Here is a 3,380-nt window from a genome sequence, read left to right on the forward strand (position 1 = left end):
TTTAATATGAGCCTTTGTGATGCTACTGCATTTGAGTTATTCATATTCCTGTAAGTAATCCCTTACCTATACTCCTGTCAATTAACTTCAATAAACTCATTAATTTGTGGGAGTAGAAATTACATGGTGTTCCCTGGGAGGCAGACAGGTAAAGAAAGGGGGAACTAATAAATAATACCAATGGTCAATTTCTAGCTTCCTTTTGACTTTTCCATCCAGAGACAAAGCCATAGTGGGCTTTTTCTTCCACCAGCAGGCTCCCACTTCCAGATATCTGGTTCAGGCTAGATAGGTATGTTCAGGCTAGACAGATACGTTCAAGATTAGTCCTGAAGATGTTTACCTGAAGCTGCAGATGATCATAGCTCTTGTGAGTGAGCTATGGCTATGTCATGTCCAAAAGACAGCATTTCACAGCAGGTCTCCTCATCCTCAGTCACGATATTCAGGATCCATTTCCATAATGCTCCCTAAGTCCATGGCGAGTGGCTGACCTTTGTGCCCCGTTTAGGACTTAAGCGTTCATGGTCACTTCAGCATTTTGAAGTTTCAAGGCTGTGTGCACTTACTGCTGCCTACTACAGAAAGAAGAACCTCTGACCAAGACTGACAGCTGAAGAGATCTAATTGTAGAAACAGAAATACTTACAAAGCAGTTACTAGTACTGTGTACTGTACTAATTCCTTCCTATAGTGCAGATCAGAAGGAAATGAATTTAACACTAACTCCATGTCACTGCTGCACCAGTGATTTTCTCATAGTCTGTGGGCTACCATTTAAATGGTACTTTCTTTTCCTTTAACGAAAAGTCTTAATTTCATGAGATCCTTTGTGTTAATTTTTGGTCTCATTTCCTATTAGATGAGAGTCCTATTCAGAAAACCCTTACCCGTGCTTAGAAGTGGGAGTATTTTCTCTACCGTGTCCTTTGGCATTTTCAGAGTATCAGGTCTCATTTTGACATCCATGACCCATTTGGTGCAGAGGCTATGTATGGCAGAAGATAAGGGGCACAGTTTCATTTTCTGTATTCTGAAAACAATTTTTCACAACCACTATATTTGAGACAGTATCTTCAAATGCTAACACACACACACACACACACACACACACACACACACACTGAAATACAAATATGCATGCAATGTTACACTCAGTATTCACAAGTGCATTCTGCATATAAAATGGATCACTTTGAAATAACCAGCTATGTAGTAAGCAATATGAGGCCAAGCTCTGACCACTCAGAGTAAGGCATGGAAACCATTTGCATTTGAATAAATTCTCAGCCAGACTTATAGCCTGGCTCAAATACTGCAGATTGAGGGGTCATTTTCTTGGGTCCTCAGACCCTTATCACACTAATAAAATAAAAAACAAAACAAAACTGTAAACACAGGACAGGACAAATGATTCTTACTTTTGATGATGAATAATATTTAAATTGCCCGTAATTCCAGCATTTCATTAGTTTTAGTTATTAAAAGCCCAAAGCACAAGGCTGCCTGGAAAGGAGCAGAATCATGTGGAAGACAAGGGTGGCCAGATGCAACCTCACATACAATGCGACAGAAAAACCGACCCTGCCTTCACTGTCCTCCCTTCTTCTCAGTGAGGAAGTTCAAGATTGGAGTCCTGGAAAAAAGGATACAACATGGTGGAGAAGGCAGAGAAACTGTTGAGCACAATCCTAAGGTGAAGCAGTTTTGTTTGAAAGCAAGACAATAATTGGCCATAGAGTGACACCATTTCAGTAAGAAAGAACACTTGTGTGTTGTGTGCTAGTTACACGTGAACAGCACATGAGGATGACCTCCACGGCAAAGGGTGGACTGCTTTTCACTGCCTTCCATTCTCTACATTTGGAAGTTTGAACCACACAAATAGTTCAAAGTAGAACTGTTTAATTTATATTCAAAACAGCCTTGGTATCATTTAATGTATCATTAACAACTCATCCGTTACAAAAAAAAGTGCCAACTGATGCACGTTTCTACTAAGAAAAAGTGCTTTAGGGGAGAAGGAACTTGAGGTCATTTTTCTGTACATTTGCTCAATGTTTCTATGAGACCAAAATTTCCCTGCAAAAAAAATAACAAATATACGGCACAGTATACACTTCTGTAGGTAAGAGGTTCTGGGAAGTTAGCGACAATGATACAACAACGTGGATATTGATTCTCACTGAATCCTTAGGAAAGCAAATAATCAGCTTGCTCAGGACCTGATGTGGATGTTGGTCCTTGCAGTTCATGTGGTGAACACTGACTCCAAAGGTGTTAAGAAAGGTAGGACCTGGGCTAGAGAGATGGCTCAGAGGTTAAGAGCACTGGCTATTCTACCAGAGGTCCTGAGTTCAATTCCTAGCAACCACGTGGTGGCTCCCAACCATCTATAATGAGATCTTGTGCCCTCTTCTGGCCTGCAGGCATACATGCAGACAGAGCACTGTATATGTAATAACTAAATAAATCGTTAAATAAAATAAAACTTATTTAAAAAAAAAAAAAAAAAAAAGAAAGGTAGGACCTTTGATCCCTATGTTCCAGGATCTTTGGTACAGGAAGGCACTCTGCACACACTATCATAAGAGAAACACCATCAGGAAGCCAGCCAACAAACCCTTTATCTGCAATGGTGTACTACCCGCAAGATATGCTAGGTCAATGGTGGCTCAAAGCTTGTGGGAGTAACCAGCCAATGCCTGATTTGACTTAAGGCCAACCCCACAAGATGGAACCCTTACCCATCACTGCTTGGGTGACCAAAGATAGATAGTCCAGTGACCTAGGGTAAAACCAAATAACTACTGGCCTAAAAAAGAAAAAAATTACATGATGATAAAACGGCTCGTAATGGTATTCTACTATACTTATAGATCAGTGCCTTGTTCAGCCATCATCAGAGAATACTCCTTCTGCAGCAGATGGTTACAAATATAGAAACCCATAGCCAGACATTATGCAAAGGGTAAGAGACCTTGGAACATACAACCTAAAACAGAATGTCTCCATTAAATCCCTCCCATCAGAGCTCAGGTAATCCTGTGGAAGAAGAGCCAGAAGGGATTGAGGACACCAAGAAAATAAGACCTTTTAAATCAACATCAATAAAGCTCATATGAACTCACAGAGACGGAAGCAGCATGCACAGAACCTGCACAGGTCTGCACCAGGTCCTCTGTGCTCCTAGTTTATAGTATTTTTATGGATTCCTCAGGGTGCTAATGCATGGTCTCTGATTCTTGTGCCTTCTCTTGGGCTCTTTTTCTTCTGTTGGTTTGTCCTGTCCAACTTCGATGTGATAGTTTTTGTTTTATCTCATTATATTTTATTATGTTCTATTTTTAAAAATGTTTAAATCAATGGATAAATGATGA

Source organism: Peromyscus eremicus, chromosome 23 (genome assembly GCF_949786415.1).
Source record: "Peromyscus eremicus chromosome 23, PerEre_H2_v1, whole genome shotgun sequence".
Classification (NCBI taxonomy): Eukaryota; Metazoa; Chordata; class Mammalia; order Rodentia; family Cricetidae; genus Peromyscus; species Peromyscus eremicus.